Here is an 18,247-nt window from a genome sequence, read left to right as displayed (position 1 = left end):
AGTCGTAGTTAGGGAGGAAGAAAATTACTGTTCTTATATGTTTGTGGAACTCATCTCTAACATTGACCAAAGAAGCATCATGTTCAGTGAACATAATTTCGAGTACCCCCATGATCCGGATTACTTAATAGTGCCTTTCAAGGGATATAGAACTTACGCCAAAGATCCTTCCATATTTCTGATGATGATACAAGCTTCCAAAGAGGAACGAGAAGCTCTAAGAGAGATGATGATAGCAGACGGAATATCGATTCCATCGTCATGTAACAAAATTGATCAGGCTGAGTTGAAACACATACAACAATATATGAATCGGCATTATTATTTTAGGTACATGATGTTTAAAAATATACATTGGAAATTAACCCGAGATGTGAGAGATTACGAAGCATGGTTGAAAATAAAAAATGGCTTAACTACGTTAATTGCAAGATGATTCTACATAAACCCCATTGTTTTCATTATGGATGTCTATTTAGCTCGCCTCGTCCAGATCTAATTCTTAGAGACCCCAACTATGATCTTAGTCTTAGGGCACCCCTATTTTGTAATGGATCGTTTAGTAACTATCCATTTCGGGTTTTCAGTGTTGGTCATAACGACGACGACGTCATTATACTTATTACTGTACTCGTTTTAGTAAATGAATGGATGGATTTTTTTAATTTGCGACAATAGTTGCTTAAAACTTCTACTTTTAATGATTAATTCCCCCCTTCGACTTAATACTAAATAACCTCAATTTTAGTTTTCTCTTTATTTTATTGAAGGATGTTGCTCTTGGTCTTCAGTGGGTTCATCTTTAATATAATATTAATTTAATGAGAGTCATGGATGGTTATTGACGAGGTAACTGGTAACTATTATTCTGCATTTGTCAAACATATTTTCAACATTGAAGACTGTAGTTTATTATTCAGCAATTACCTTTCCTTAAGTTATGCACTCGAAACCCATGTGAATGGAAGATCCGATGCCAAGAATTCTATTATATTTCTGACAACCATACTAGCATCCAACGTTTAAATAAACGCTCTGAGAGTGATGATAATAAATTAAAGTTTAAATAATAGATCAGAGTTCATATTTTTCTAACCCAAAATTTTCAACTATTCATAGATATCATTCAAACAGGGGAAAAAGATCAAATTTATAGTTTTATCATTTGAGACGAAGGTTGATTATCTCCACATAGTGTTTACAGGCAAAGTGCATACAGGCTTTCACAAATCATTTATTGGTTAGTGAATGTTCCTCTATTATTTTATGTCAGTGAGAGTCAGTCATCATAGCTAGGTCGTCTGTGCCTGCCTACAAAACGTATTTTTTGTTTTGAGATGGGGAGGGAGTGGCGGCAGTGGTCGAACCGATTAATAATTTAATTTTTGATTACGGTGTTTTTGTTTTTATTTCCTCTAAATTAAATAATTAGGGTAAAAAAAGTTAAAGAATGAGATACTGAATATATTATATTATATTATTTTTACAAATCAATTTCTTTTATTATTTATTATCTTCACCCCTCCACCTCAAAAAATAGAAGAATACAAAACGAAAGGACGACATATAAAAAGAGAAAAAAAGTTTTTTTAAAAATCTGATTAATTAACAATTTTTACATAAATTAGCTGCATTATGTCGGCATTTCTAGGTACATTTTTTATTATTTCTTTTACAAATACAGCGGTGATTAACAAAGGATAAAAATAATTAAAGATATCTATTATCGCTAAGAAAATAATTGGATTGTCTCCATACAATCTTGTGTAGCCAAAGTAATTGAGTCTTAATTAATTTCATTGGGCATTATTCTTTCAATGGTTTTATCAAAGCCTTTTCTAGACAGACATTTATCAATCGTTCCAAATTTGGTGGCTACACGATATAACACTCTTCTCCCATTGTCGATTTCGGTAATAATTCCACTAATGGTTAGCATTCCCGTTTTGTTCTCTCGGTCATCTTTAGATATTATTACATTAACGGCATCATATATAGACTTATAGGGGTTACATCGGATGGTGACGATGAATGCATTAGTCCTCTGACGCTGGTGAACTTTGGTTCTAATATCTCCTAGTCGTTGTTTACATCATCAGGTCTACTATCTTACAAATTACTTAATCTTCTAATTATTATTTCTGGCGATAACACAATAGCAGGCAGTGCTGGTGATTGATTAAAAGAAAGTGGGGGCCTATGTGGCGACAACTCTGCAATATTTCGATCTATTTCATCTTGCAGTGTCAGTTTTTGGGAAAATTTGGATTTGGGGGACATAATGATGTTGGTGATGCTAGTGGTGGTGGTGGTATTGAAGGCGGAGGCATTAAAGTGGAGGCGGTAGTTGTGGCAGCAGCAGCAACTTCAATAATTTCATCCTCATCTCGAAACCAAAATGATGATAGTATAGGAGACTGAGGTGTAGAAACGTTACGGGATTCACTTAGTTCACGCAAATGTGGCAGTGGAGTTCGTGACAGCGACTCCTGCAAATATAAAAAAAATATTCATTTAACTTTTTACACACCCATATGTTTTTTAGTAATTATTATTGTAATTACACAAACACAAATTATGAGGAATTACATAATTATTAATTATGTTCCTCACAATTATTTGTGAGGAACACAAATTATTTGTGTTCCTCATGTGTGCCCCAAAGAATGAGGTGATTTGGTAAAATGCTATGCCCAAGATTACTATCCGAGTGCCGGCGGTGGGGTGGTTCATATAGCCTCGGCTATCACCTCATTTTGTCCGGTCGTGATGGTCAAGTGGATTAAGGCGTCTTGTACATACCAGTTGCGTTGCTCCTGGGAGTATGGGTTCGAGTCACTTCTGGGGTGTGAGTTTTCAGTTATATATATATATATATATATATATATATATATATATATATATATATATATATATATATATATATATATATATATATATATATATATATATATATATATATATATATATATATATATATATATATATATATATATATATATATATGTCGTACCTAGTAGCCAGAACGCACTTCTCAGCCTACTATGCAAGGCCCGATTTGCCTAATAAGCCAAGTTTTCCTAAATTAATATATTTTCTCTAATTTTTTTCTTATGAAATGATAAAGCTACCCAATTTATTATGTATGAGGTCAATTTTTTTTATTGGAGTTAAAATTAACGTAGATATATGACCGAACCTAACCAACCCTACCTAACCTAACCTAACCTATCTCTATAGGTTAGGTTAGGTTAGGTAGCCGAAAAAGTTAGGTTAGGTTAGGTTAGGTAGGTTAGGTAGTCGAAAAACAATTAATTCATGAAAACTTGGCTTATTAGGCAAATTGGCCCTTGCATAGTAGGCTGAGAAGTGCGTTCTGGCTACTAGGTACGACATATATATATATATATATATATATATATATATATATATATATATATATATATATATATATATATATATATATATATGTCGTACCTAGTAGCCAGAACGCACTTCTCAGCCTACTATGCAAAGCCCAATTTGCCTAATAAGCCAAGTTTTCATGAATTAATTGTTTTTCGACTACTTAACCTACCTAACCTAACCTAACCTAACTTTTTCGGCTAACTAACCTAACCTAACCTATAAAGATAGGTTAGGTTAGGTTAGGTAGGGTTGGTTAGGTTAGGTCATATATCTACGTTAATTTTATCTTCAATTAAAAAAATGGACCTCATACATAATGAAATGGGTAGCTTTATCATTTCATAAGAAAAAAATTGGAGAAAATATATTAATTCAGGAAAACTTGGCTTATTAGGCAAATCGGGTCTTGCATAGTAGGCCGAGTACGACATTACTAGGTACAACATATATATATATATATATATATATATATATATATATATATATATATATATATATATATATATATATATATATATGTCGTACCTAATAGCCAGAACGCACTTCTCAGCCTACTATTCAAGGCCCGATTTGCCTAATAAGCCAAGTTTTCATGAATTAATGTTTTTTCGTCTACCTAACCTACCTAACCTAACCTAACCTAGCTTTTTTTGGCTACCTAACCTAACCTTACCGATAAATATAGGTTAGGTTAGGTTAGGTAGGGTTGGTTAGGTTCGGTCATATATCTACGTTAATTTTAACTCCAATAAAAAAAAATTGACCTCATACATAGAGAAAAGGGTTGCTTTATCATTTCATAAGAAAAAAAATATAGTAAATATATTAATTCAGGAAAACTTGGCTTATTAGGCAAATCGGGCCTTGAATAGTAGGCTGAGAAGTGAGTTCTGGCTACTAGGTACGACATATATATATATATATATATATATATATATATATATATATATATATATGTCGTACCTAGTTGCCAGAACGCACTTCTCAGCCTACTATGCAAGGCCCGATTTGCCTAATAAGCCAAGTTTTCATGAATTAATTGTTTTTCGACTACCTAACCTACCTTACCTAACCTAACTTTTTCGGCTACCTAACCTAACATAACCTACAAAGATAGGTTAGGTTAGGTTAGGTAGGGTTGGTTAGGTTTGGTCATATATCTTCGTTAATTTTAACTCCAATAAAAAATTTTTACCTCTTACTTAATTAAATGGGTAGCTTTATCATTTCATAAGAAAAAAATTAGAGAAAATATATTAATTCAGGAAAGCTTGGGTTATTAGGCAAATTTGGCCTTGCATAGTAGGCTGAGAAGTGCGTTCTGGCTACTAGGTACTATATATATATATATATATATATATATATATATATATATATATATATATATATATATATATATATATATATATATATATATATAACTGAAAACTCATACCCCAGAAGTGACTCGAACCCATACTCCCAGAAGCAACGCAACTGGTATGTACAAGACGCCTTAATCCACTTGACCATCACGACCGGACATAATGAGGTGATAGCCGAGGCTATTTGAACCACCCCACCGCCGGCACTCGGATAGTAATCTTGGGCATAGCATTTTACCAAATCACCTCATTCTTTGGGGCACACGTGAGGAACACAAATGCGAACAAGCCTGAATGGTCCCCAGGACAATATGCAACTGAAAACTCACACCCCAGAAGTGACTAATATTAAGTGATTTAATAATATATGTCTACAGGAAAGACTGCTACCAAAATATTCTAATATATATATATATATATATTAGAATATTTTGGTAGCAGTCTTTCCTGTAGACATATATTATTAAATATGACCGAAAAAGTAAGATTAATAATTCTAACACGAATTTTCTCAATCTTTCGTACATTACGCTTCACTGTTGGAGGTAAATAAAAAATCACTTCTCCAAAATTCATTTTTATTTCTAGTCTGACGCGACACGGGCGCGTTTCGTAAAACTTATTACATTTTCAAAGACTTCCCAAATACACAACTGATTAGAACTTACGTATCTCTGATTTTATATCTACATTTGAGTGAGGTGGGAGGGGTGATGTGGCATTAACACAAGACAGAACAAGAGGGGATATTAATAGGGTATTAAAAGTATCAACACAAGACAGAACAGAAACAATGGGTATTGAATAGAAGTGTTTGTAGAAAGCCTATTGGTCCATATTTCTTGATGCTTCTATATTGGAGCGGAGTCTTGAGGTGGGTAGAATATAGTTGTGCAATAATTGGCTGTTGATTGCTGGTGTTGACTTCTTGATGTGTAGTGCCTCGCAAACGTCAAGCCGCCTGCTATCGCTGTATCTATCGATGATTTCTGTGTTGTTTACTAGGATTTCTCTGGCGATGGTTTGGTTATGGGAAGAGATTATATGTTCCTTAATGGAGCCCTGTTGCTTATGCATCGTTAAACGCCTAGAAAGAGATGTTGTTATCTTGCCTATATACTGGGTTTTTTGGAGCTTACAGTCCCCAAGTGGGCATTTGAAGGCATAGACGACGTTAGTCTCTTTTAAAGCGTTCTGTTTTGTGTCTGGAGAGTTTCTCATGAGTAGGCTGGCCGTTTTTCTGGTTTTATAGTAAATCGTCAGTTGTATCCTCTGATTTTTGTCTGTAGGGATAACGTTTCTATTAACAATATCTTTCAGGACCCTTTCCTCCGTTTTATGAGCTGTGGAAAAGAAGTTCCTGTAAAATAGTCTAATAGGGGGTATAGGTGTTGTGTTAGTTGTCTCTTCAGAGGTTGCATGGCTTTTCACTTTCCTTCTTATGATGTCTTCGATGAAACCATTGGAGAAGCCGTTATTGACTAGGACCTGCCTGTTCTGTCTTGTGTTGATACTTTTAATACCCTATTAATATCCCCTCTTGTTCTGTCTTGTGTTAATGCCACATCACCCCTCCCACCTCACTCAAATGTAGATATAAAATCAGAGATACGTAAGTTCTAATCAGTTGTGTATTTGGGAAGTCTTTGAAAATGTAATAAGTTTTACGAAACGCGCCCGTGTCGCGTCAGACTAGAAATAAAAATGAATTTTGGAGAAGTGATTTTTTATTTACCTCCAACAGTGAAGCGTAATGTACGAAAGATTGAGAAAATTCGTGTTAGAATTATTAATCTTACTTTTTCGGTCATATTTAATAATATATATATATATATATATATATATATATATATATATATATATATATATATATATATATATATATATATATATATATATATATATATATATATATATATATATATATATATATATATGTTGTACCTAGTAGCCAGAACGCACTTCTTGGCCTACTATGCAAGGCCCGATTTGCCTAAAAGGCCAAGTGATTTACTTAATTTTCAAAACGTTGTTTCGAATTGCTTTTTTGGAATTATTATTATTATATTATAACAAAAAAATAGATTGATGACTTAATTATGTTAGTTCAGGTTAGGTTAAGATAGGGTAGGTTAGGTTAGGTAGGGTTGGTTAGATTCGATCATATATCTACATTAGTTTTAACTCAGGTTAACAAAAAAGGAACTCCTACATAATGAAATGGATAGATTTATCATTTCAAAAGAAAAAATTTGAAAAAATATTTAAATTTATGAAAACTTGGCTTAATAGACAAATTGGGCCTTGCATAGTAGACCAAATAGTGCATTCTGGCAACTAGATACAACATGTATAATGTATCAACCAATGTATATCTTGTAGCCATTAAATACATAATAAAGCACAAAAAAAACACAAAAGGAAGAGGGTGGTAGGTAAAAATGTAAATGTTCGTTTGTTCAAAATCGGTAATCTCAGAAAGTTCTTCACCGATTACTTTAAAATTTTGACGCACCAGTCCATTCGCATCCGAGCAGGTTTTTATACACATACTATATAGATGTCACGGCTGTGACGGTAAAAAACATGCTTTTTTCTGAAAATCTGAGTTTTTCATATGTTTTTCATGTGAGGGAAATCTTCGATACCTCTTTACCGATTGCTTTGAAATTTTGACACAACGTTGCATTCGAATAGGTGCGTCTTTTTATATATCTGCTATATACATGCCGCACCTGTGACAGGAAAAAAAACCATGCATTGTTTGAAAAACATCGAATCTGTTGGACGTAAGAGCAACACACGCTGTAATCTCTGAAAGTTCTTCACCGATTGCTTTGAAATTTTTACACAACGTTCCATTTGAATTGGCGCCTCTTTTTGTGTACCTACTATATAGATGTCTCCTTTGCGATAGGTAAAAACGTGCGTTTATGAAAAACAGCACCATCTGTTGCACATAATAGCAACATGCACGCTATACTAAATATGTCACGAATTACATTTCAATGTTTTCGATTGCATTGATAAATTTTATTTTTATAGATTTCGATTAATTTTATTTTTTATTGAATTATTTTGTGACATTGTGTTGGAATTGTGCTGTGTTGTTTACCATACTGTTCATTTCGTAAGTAAAAGGTATAGATTTCACACTTGTGACAGGTAAAACTATGCTTTTCTTGAAAAACAGCGCCATCTGTTGCATGTAAGAGCAACACACATGATATACTAAATATGTTATAATTCCATTTCAGTGATTCTGATTGCATTGATAAATTGAATTTTCATAGATTTTGAGTTATGTTCATTTTGATTTAATTATTTTATGTGAATTGTGTTGGAATTGAGCTGTGTTGTTTACCATACCGTTCATTTTGTGAGTATAGTATATTTTTTTTCATATTTTCATTTCATTTTTTAACTGTTTTTCTTATATTTCAGTCATGCGAACATCAGATCACTTGACGTTCCCAATTTTCTGTTGGGAACATCAAACCAATTTGGAAGGCATCGGACGAGGGAGTGGGGGATGGGGGGAATGACGAAGAGATCGAAGTGAGAGATGGTGGAGAGGACGAGGGGACAAGGGAAGAGGTAATGGTGGGGAAGGACAAGGGGACGGGGGAGTTTGGGATGATGGGGACGAGGGGAAATGGGAGTGAAGAATGGTAAGGAGGACAAAGGGACAGGTCAGTGGGGCATGGTGGGAAGGAAGAGAGGATAGTGGAGTGGGGAATAGTGGGGAGGACGAGGGGACGGTGGAGTGGATAATGGTTAGGAAGCCTAGGAGACGGGTAAGGAGGGAATGGTTAGAAGGACTAAGGGACAGGGAACGGTGCTGCGATTCAGCATCGCACACGCATTGCTGAGCCACAGCAACGCGTGGCCGTGTACTGGTAGTACATATATTAATATATATATATATATATATATATATATATATATATATATATATATATATATATATATATATATATATATATATATATATATAGGCAATATATATATATATATATATATAGGCAAGACAACAACATCTCTTTCTAGGCGTTTAACGATGCATAAGCAACAGGGCTCCATTAAGGAACATATAATCTCTTCCCACAACCACACCATCGCCAGAGAAATCCTAGTAAACAACACAGAAATCATCGATAGATACAGCGATAGCAGGCGGCTTGACGTTTGCGAGGCACTACACATTAAGAAGTCAACACCAGCAATCAACAGCCAATTAATGCACAACTATATTCTACCCACCTCAAGACTCCGCTCCAATATAGAAGCATCAAGAAATATGGACCAATAGGCTTTCTACAATCACTTCCATTCAATACCCATTGTTTCGTGTTCTGTCTTGTGTTGATGAATTTAATGCCCTATTAAAACCACCTCACCCCATCCACCTCATTCAAATGTAGATATAAACAAATCGGAGATGTGTAAGTTCTATTCAGTTGTGTATGTGTAAACTAAAGTCTTTGAAAATGTAATAAGTTTTACGAAACGCGCTCGTTTCGTAAAACTTAATGCCACATCACCCCTCCCACCTCACTCAAATGTAGATATAAAATCAGAGATACGTTCTAATCAGTTGTGTATTTGTGAAGTCTTTGAAAATGTAATAAGTTTTACGAAACGCGCCCGTGTTGCGTCAGACTAGAAATAAAAATGAATTTTGGAGAATTGATTTTTGAATTACCACCAACAGTGAAAAGATATGTACGAAAGATTGAGAAAATTCATGTTAGAATTATTAATCTTACTTTTTCGGTCATATTTAATAATATATGTCTACAGGAAAGACTGCTACCAAAATATACTAATATATATATATATATATATATATATATATATATATATATATATATATATATATATATATATATATATATATATATATATATATATATATGTATATATATATATATATATATGTATATATATATATATATATATATATATATATATATATATATATACATATATATATATATATATATATATATATATATATATATATATATATATATAAATATATATATATATATATATATATATATATATATAGATATATATATATATATATATATATATATATATATATATATATATATATATATATATATATATATATATATATATATATATATATATATTTATTAGTATATTTTGGTAGCAGTCTTTCCTGTAGACATATATTATTAAATATGACCGAAAAAGTAAGATTAATAATTCTAACACGAATTTTCTCAATCTTTCGTACATTACGCTTCACTGTTGGAGGTAAATCAAAAATCACTTCTCCAAAATTCATTTTTATTTCTAGTCTGACGCGACACGGGCGCGTTTCGTAAAACTTATTACATTTTCAAAGACTTCACAAATACACAACTGATTAGAACGTATCTCTGATTTTATATCTACATTTGAGTGAGGTGGGAGGGGTGATGTGGCATTAACACAAGACAGAACAAGAGGGGATATTAATAGGGTATTAAAAGTATCAACACAAGACAGAACAGAAACAATGGGTATTGAATAGAAGTGTTTGTAGAAAGCCTATTGGTCCATATTTCTTGATGCTTCTATATTGGAGCGGAGTCTTGAGGTGGGTAGAATATAGTTGTGCAATAATTGGCTGTTGATTGCTGGTGTTGACTTCATGATGTGTAGTGCCTCGCAAATGTCAAGCCGCCTGCTATCGCTGTATCTATCGATGATTTCTGTGTTGTTTACTAGGATTTCTCTGGCGATGGTTTGGTTGTGGGAAGAGATTATATGTTCCTTAATGGAGCCCTGTTGCTTATGCATCTCCTAAATCTGGGCATAAACTGTCATGTTATGTCCAGACCGAGTGAGATGGCCCGGAAAGTAGAGTTGGAAATTCTGTTGGACGACATATTCGACCTCGAGACACAAAAGAAGATCACTACCAAAGATACCTTACAAGCAGAACTTATTGCAGAAGGAGGAAAGAATCGAGGCAATTACAGAAGCACCATACTGTCCCCCGAGCTCAAAGCGGCAGCTAAAAGCCTTCGTGAGAACAAGGAGATAGTTGTCAGGAGAGGTGACAAGTCGCCAATATATGTCATTCTTAAAAAAGACGAATATCTGGCGAAAATGAACATCATACTCTCTCACCAAACTAATTTCCAAAGGGTAACGAAGGACACTACAGCCGAATTAAAAGCAAAGGTCAACAAACTGATCGAAACTGTGAACGCCAAGAAATCCGGACTCCACCTGCCAAAGATCATTGGGGAATATAAACCTGGATATGCGTATGGAATTGTCAAGACATACAAGCCTGGAAACCCACTTCGGCCAATCATTAGCCAGATACCCACACCCACGTACAGACTGGCGAAGCGACTCAACGGCCTGCTGACTCCTTATGTTCCTTGCGCCTTCAGCCTGAAGTTTCCAAAGGAATTTGTTGACTTACTGCGGGGCGCACGGGCCACAGGGATAAGAGCCTCGTTGGACGTAGAATTGCTGTTTACCAACGTACCTGTGGACGAGACAATCGGGATGATAGCCGACAGAGTGTATCGTGATCCAGCCTGTACTCCTCTTGACATACCAGAAAATATTCTGAGGAAACTACTCCAAGCTTGTACTAAAGAGGCACCCTTCTTGAGCCCTGATGGGCACATGTATAAGCAAGTAGATGGGGTCGCCATGGGTTCTCCCCTAGGTGTCCTGTTTGCAAACTTCTACATGGGTACCATCGAGCAAAAAGTCTTAGTCGACGTGAACTTGAAACCGGCCATATACTGCAGGTATGTTGACGACATTTTTACACAGGTACCTGATGTCAGACATCTGCAGGAGCTGAAGGAGGCATTTGAGCAGAGTTCCGTGCTGCGTTTCACTTACGAGATGGAAAAGGATGGGAAGCTGCCCTTTCTAGATGTAACAGTCATGGAAAAGAGCGGAGGTTTCCACACTGCAGTCTACACTAAGGAAACGAACATAGAAATGTGCCTAAATGCCAACAGCGACTGCCCAGACAGGTACAAGAGGAGTGTTGTTAAGGCATATGTCGACCGTGCTCTCAGCCACAGCTCAGAATGGAAGCAAGTCGACGAAGAACTCTGTAGGGTAAGGCAGGTCCTAGTCAACAACGGCTTCTCCAATGGTTTTGTCGAAGACATCATAAGAAGGAAAGTGAAACGCCATGCAACCTCTGAAGAGACAGCTAACACAACACCTATACCCCCTATTAGACTATTTTACAGGAACTTCTTTTCCACAGCTCATAAAACGGAGGAAAGGGTCCTGAAAGATATTGTTAATAGAAACGTTATCCCTACAGACAAAAATCAGAGGATACAACTGACGATTTACTATAAAACCAGAAAAACGGCCAGCCTACTCATGAGAAACTCTCCAGACACAAAACAGAACGCTTTAAAAGAGACTAACGTCGTCTATGCCTTCAAATGCCCTCTTGGGGACTGTAAGCTCCAAAAAACCCAGTATATAGGCAAGACAACAACATCTCTTTCAAGGCGTTTAACGATGCATAAGCAACAGGGCTCCATTAAAGAACATATAATCTCTTCCCACAACCAAACCATCGCCAGAGAAATCCTAGTAAACAACACAGAAATCATCGATAGATACAGCGATAGCAGGCGGCTTGACGTTTGCGAGGCACTACACATCAAGAAGTCAACACCAGCAATCAACAGCCAATTAATGCACAACTATATTCTACCCACCTCAAGACTCCGCTCCAATATAGAAGCATCAAGAAATATGGACTAATAGGCTTTCTACAAACACTTCTATTCAATACCCATTGTTTCGTGTTCTGTCTTGTGTTGATGAAATTAATACCCTATTAATGCCACCTCTTGTTCTGTCTTGTGTTGATGAAATTAATACCCTATTAATGCCACCTCACCCCATCCACCTCACTCAAATGTAGATATAAAATCGGAGATGCGTAAGTTCTATTCAGTTGTGTATTTGTAAACTAAAGTCTTTGAAAATGTAATAAGTTTTACGAAACGCGCTCGTTTCGCGTCAGACTAGAAATAGAAATGAATTTTGGAGAATTGGTTTTTGATTTACCTCCAACAGTGAAAAGAAATGTACGAAAGATTGAGAAAATTCGTGTTAGAATTATTAATCTTACTTTTTCGGTCATATTTAATAATATATGTCTACAGGAAAGACTGCTACCAAAATATACTAATATATATATATATATATATATATATATATATATATATATATATATATATATATATATATATATATATATATATATATATATATATATATATATATATATATATATATATATATATATATATATATATATATATATATATATATATATATATATATATATATATATATATATATATATATATATATATATATATATATATATATATATATATATATATATATATATATATATATATATATATATATATATATATATATATATATATATATATATAAATGTTATGGCCAGCTTGTTGGGCCAGTAACCGGGTTAGTTTGGTTAACGAGTCTTACAAGCTCTTCTTCTTGATCCTTCCCCAAATTGGTGGTAAGTTTTCAAGAACTGGCTGTGGCAAGTTGAAGTGCAAAGAATAAATGGGGGGTAATCAATACGCAATTATACCTTCATCAATACATTATCACTCTCACCAATATCTTTATCTTATCTCTAAGTATTACTACACATATTTACACTGTGTCGCTTTCACTCAGGGCACTCAATAGATCGGCAGTGTTCATGAGATCCCAGCAAGTTCACTACTGTAGGTATACTTCGTCCAGGCTTAAAAGTAATCACCGGCGAGTTCACCTTCGACATGGGCCAGTCCACACATACCGTATCGTCACGATGTCCCAATAACCCACGTTCGCTCTCCAGAAACTCACTGGCAGAGGGCTTCAGCAACAAGCTCACAGAAGTCTCAAATAATCACATACAGGGGTAGCTAACACCCTGGCAGAAGTCTCTAGCAACACACTAGCAGAAGTCTCTAACAACACACTAGCAGCACTTCTCAACAGACGAACACTACTGCCGTTTTGTAACTCTTCTTGGCCAAATCCCGGGTACGTCGGTCCATACAACATTGCATAAATCCAGCAGCAATCACACTACTACTACCAAATTCACAAATTATAATTTTTCCAAATTTCTTCTAAAATTATATTTTGAAAATTAATAATTTTATGATAAGTATATGAGATTGTTTGGTAATATTTAAAAAAAAATAAAAAAAAACGAAAAATAGAAATATAATAATTACAAACCTGAAGGCTAGACAAAACACAATGTTCGTCCAGATTGTTATAGATTTCTACATTATTAATAACTCTATTTACATACAAAGCAGGGGGTGAGAATTTACTCAAGAAAGCCATTAAACATACTGGATGAGATCCCATGACGTTCCTCAGTGCCAGAGAGAGCGGAGGACATGCAGCGAATTATATAGTCAGTGAGTGACACACTGGGAAGACAGGCGAAGGGGGTTCCGTCACACTAGGAAGACAGATGAAGGGGGTTTCGTCACACTACTAGGAAGACTGCTGAAGGGGTTCCGTCAAACTGGGATGGCAGGTGGACGTGTTCCGTCACACTGGGAATACATGTTGACGTTCTGTCACACTGGGAAGACAGCTGGGCGTGTTCAGTCACACTGTGACGATAGGTGAACGCGTTCCGTCACAATTAGAAGAGAGATGGACGCGTTCTCTCAAAATGGGAAGACAGGAGGACGTGTTCTGTCACACTGGGAAGACAGGAGGACGTATTCTGTTACGCTGAGAAGACAGGTGGACGTGTTCTGTCACACAAGGATGACAGCTGGGCTTGTTCTGTCACACTGGGAGGACGGAAGGACGTGTTCTGTTCCACTGGGAAGACAGGTGGACGTATTTTGTCACACTGGGAAGAAAGGGCTACATGTTCTTTTACACTGGGAAGACAGGTGGACGTATTTTGTCACACTGGGAAGACAGGTGGACGTATTTTGTCACACTGGGAAGACAGGTGGACGTATTTTGTCACACTGGGAAGACAGGTGGACGTATTTTGTCACACTGGGAAGACAGGTGGGCGTATTTTGTCACACTGGGAAGACAGGTGGACGCATTTTGTCACACTGGGAAGACAGGTGGACGTATTTTGTCACACTGGGAAGACAGGTGGACGTATTTTGTGACACTGGGAAGACAGGTGGGCGTATTTTGTCACACTGGGAAGACAGGTGGACGCATTTTGTCACACTGGGAAGACAGGTGGACGTATTTTGTCACACTGGAAAGAAAGGACTACATGTTCTTTTACACTGGGAAGACAGGTGGACGTATTCTGTCAAACTGGGAAGACAGGTGGACGTATTTTGTCACACTGGGAAGACAGGTAGCTGTGTTCAGTCACAGCGTCCCACAGTATGCTCATTTACCTTTTCGTAAATCATCAAAACCTTCTGGCCTCAACACTTTATGTCTAGGGTAAAGGGAAAGTCTAGGAAACAGCCACCACTTTACTTGGGCGAACCTATATACATGACACCACTCTATATACAATACATATCCACAACTAGTAACTGAATTAACAAGAGCACAAGTCAAGCAGCTAGCTGTCGTTCGGCCACAATCACTTAACAACAGTGGTACACAAGTCTATGGCTATACAGTCATGAACATGGTGGGTAGCGACATACAATAACAGAGTGGGGTAAAGGCTCTCTATGGACATCAATATCACCAGTCCTTTCTACATCCTTCAGAAAAAAGTCCTAACGGGACTGAAAAATGGCCAAGTCTAGACCCTTCGCAAATTTGGCAGTCGACAATGACTGGAAAAATTACAAAGTCAATTAATCTACGAAAGTACAAGTCCACAACGACTTCACAAAAACAAAGTCAATTACAGGCCTTCCTAACCTTAGAGTTACAATGTCTGGTAATGTGACAGTCAGAATTTATTCTCAAAAGCCTAAGATCCCAGACCAGGAACTTGACTCAGTCCAAAAACTAGGAAATTCGCCTATTTCCACAAACCAGGAAAATTTATTTAAGTTAAAAAATCATGAGCTTTGGCTAAGTCCCCAATCCAACCAACAGTAAAATTATTATGTACCCATCCGGCTCAGTTACGAATATTAGTCACCCACAACTCTCGAACATACACACATGTTCACTACACATAATATACCACAGAAATAATATATCATACTTATATACACAACATAGAATGACGAGCAACCAATCACCTTAATTGGTAATTTTACTCACACACACACACACAACAAGGAAAGGGGGGGATGGGGGGTAAACAAGCGATTACACTTACTCAACAACACATCAATATATAACAATAATAATATACAATAAGTATAGAACCTAAAATGCAATAACATACAGTAACATGCAATAACATACACGTTTATTTAATGACTAGTAGAATGAATGGCCAAAATTCACATGGTAAATACTGAAAATAAATGGATGTTGACAATACAGAATGACTACAGCATATTCAGTCATAACTGGCATACGCTGGGTATAACAGACTCAGCACTCATACTCACGGAGAGTCAGTACCAATACTCAAATGGGGAGTGTGCTCTGGGCTCCAGTGGGGTACGATTGTTTCGTTCGGCCCCTGCAGTTGTTGTCAACCCGGCGTAGTGTATGGACTTGGGTGTAACTGCTAACGTGGCTTGCGTTCCGTGTTTCTCCTGAGGGGCCCCTGGGGTCGTGACGGTCTGCAGAATGGGGGGGGGGGAATCTTTGCCCCCTGTCACCAGGCAGGACTCAATTGGCCTGGAGTTTTCCGGGAATGCTTCCTACCAGGCAGTGGAGGTCGTGTTACTCGACATGATACGTGTTCCTGTGGAGTCTGTGTGTGGTGTGCAGCTGCTTGCTGGGAGGCGGGCGATTGTCAAGTTCAGCTCCTCAGTGATTTATCAGGTTCTCATTATGCGTTATGATTAGCGCTCTTTCACACTTCCTGGAGATGGTGGGTCAGTGTCCCTCTCCTATCGTTGTGGTACAACGACGTATGTGGCGGTGCATAGCATACCTTTCGAGTTCCTTGAAGACCTTCTACGTCGGCACTTTGCCCGTTTTGGGCGGGTCCTTCGTGTGAGGATGAACGCCAACCCCACCAGGAGGTGAAAGGGGGGTCCGTTGTGGGACCCGCACTCTCGCCATGCACCAGAGGGATCCTATCCCATCCTCCATCATGCTGTTGGGATTCCCTATCCATGTGTTTAACACGAGTTAGCCTTGGACATGTTTCAGGTGCAGCCTACAGGGCCACCAGGCTGTGAGGTGTGAGGAGCGCTGGGTCGGCTCTATTAACCTCTTCTGGGAGGGGGATTTTTCCCCGTTGTCTGCCCCAGACCTGTCTCCTAGTAATGGGATGTGTGTTGCTTCCCCTGCCAGCTGATACTCCGGAGTTCGTTCCTGCGGATTGCCTGGGTGTGTTGGAGTATGTGTTGTGGGGACTGGGGGAGGACCCGACCCCTGCCGCAGGCTTCACCAACTGAGTCGCTCCTGCTGCAGATGCCCTGCACCGCCCTGTCCCGGCCGCCCCTGCGTGTTCCATCCGTGGATACGGTGTCGCCAGTCAACATGGATGTCCGCGAGAGACTGTTTCCTGCAGTGTGTGGTCTGGTGCCGTCGGCTGGGAAGGCTGCGGTTCTCAGGGGCCGGGCTTTGAAGGAGCACCCGTCGGAGAGTTCTGCTGTGATGAGGGATAATGGAGGTGATAGCTCGGACGGCCGGTAACCTGTCTCCAAACGCTCGAGGCGGGTTCAGAGTGTGTCTACCCTTCGTGGTGGGCCTTGGGTGGAGATAGGAGAGTATGGTGCTCCGGCGTCTCACCCCTTGGTTGACGGTGCTGTGGGGGAGAGCTCTGTGCTACCTCCTGTGTCGCCCCTTGCGCCTCCTGCTGCTGGCTCCCCACAGTGGGAGGTTACACCTGATGATCGGGACCTCGTCGTGGTACCGAGAAAAGATTTGCGCCATAGGGCCTCTGCTCCTGTGCCCAGTAGCGGAGGCCCTGACTCGTCTGCGTCCTTTGCGGGTCCCCCCAGTGCACGGCCCTGTGAGAAGCCTAGTGCGCAGGCCAGTGTGACACCCAGTGTGACACCTAGTGTGCATCCCAGTGCGAATCTCAGTGCAAAACCAACTAGTTCAGAACCTTTTCCTGTGGTCAGGGCCGCCGGGGACGTGGTCCGTGAGTCAGTGTTTGGAACTCTCTTGGGATGACCGGGTGCGTCCGGTCCTGTGGTGATCTACTATTTGGGGATCGTGGGTAGGGAGGGTTTATTTATAGGGTGCAGATTTGATGCCTCGGCCTTGTGCATCTCCTGGTCGACCGGTGTCCGATGACCTCCTGCTGATTTGGGAAACTTACTGCTTGTGCTTTCAGGCGCAGGAGTTCCTGGATAGATATCAATAATACTTGT

This window comes from Procambarus clarkii, chromosome 16, assembly GCF_040958095.1.
Source record: "Procambarus clarkii isolate CNS0578487 chromosome 16, FALCON_Pclarkii_2.0, whole genome shotgun sequence".
In the NCBI taxonomy this organism is placed as follows: domain Eukaryota; kingdom Metazoa; phylum Arthropoda; class Malacostraca; order Decapoda; family Cambaridae; genus Procambarus; species Procambarus clarkii.
This window is presented reverse-complemented; position numbering follows the sequence as displayed.